This window comes from Limulus polyphemus, unplaced genomic scaffold (assembly GCF_000517525.1).
Source record: "Limulus polyphemus unplaced genomic scaffold, Limulus_polyphemus-2.1.2 Scaffold664, whole genome shotgun sequence".
NCBI classification, from domain to species: Eukaryota; Metazoa; Arthropoda; class Merostomata; order Xiphosura; family Limulidae; genus Limulus; species Limulus polyphemus.
This window is the reverse complement of record NW_013666274.1, coordinates 350,053-351,038: the sequence shown is the minus strand read 5'-3', so window position 1 is coordinate 351,038 and position 986 is coordinate 350,053.

The window sequence follows — 986 nt, the reverse complement described above, 5'->3', positions numbered from 1 at the left end:
CGGCCGGGAATTTTGTGACCCCAAATATTAAACCGCGTTAGGGCTGGGGCGGGAGTTCGTTGGAGCCACTGGTAATTAACTGTTTGGTGTAAATATATAACAAAGTGTTATTTCGTGACTTTTAAACAATGGATATCTTACTTTAGTATTGGCTTTCATGCATTTATAAAATGAAAATAAATTATGTTGATAAAGATCTTGTTGTTAAAATTCAATACATTACACGGTATTAGTTTTTTTTTTTTAGCCTAACTTCACGTTTCATATTTCAAAGATCAGTAAACATTCGTCTAATTACGCCATCATATTATAAAATTTTAAACATATTGTTTTACGTAACACTTAAAAGTACAACAATTAGATGCAAATACTGTCTTCCTGTGGTCGGTCTTCGGAATTAGGGACGGCGCAACGCTACCCGGTTTTATTTAGATACCCCTAGCGTGTAAATAAAGAAAAGAAATCCAACAATCGTCACTTTCAAACTGGGTGTAGCCTGAGAGTATAATTAGTGTTTTCACACTTGCAATCTCATACCGCATTTAATTCAAAAGTCATTTCTTACCCAAACATTTTTCATAATTAGTCTTACCTTGTACTGTAATAAATCGTAGTAAATTTGAGACATTTTAGCGTTGTTATAGCTTTACATATCACACATTACATTTGGAGCAGTTTCAAAGAAAAAAAAATGAGGGGGGAAATGAATTTACTTTTAACTATTGGTCTATTCTTATTCTTTCTATCTGAGAAGGCCCGGCATGGCCAGGTGGTTAGAGCGTCGACTCACAATCTGAGGGTCGCGGGTTCGAATCCCCATCTCACCAAACATGCTCGCCCTTTCAGCTGTGGGGGCGGTTATAATGTGACGGTCAATCCCACTATTCGTTGGTAAAAGAGTAGCCCAACGAAGTTGGTCGGTGGGTGGGTGGATGACTAGCTGCCTTCCCTCCTAGTCTTACACTGCTAAATTAAGGTACGGCTAG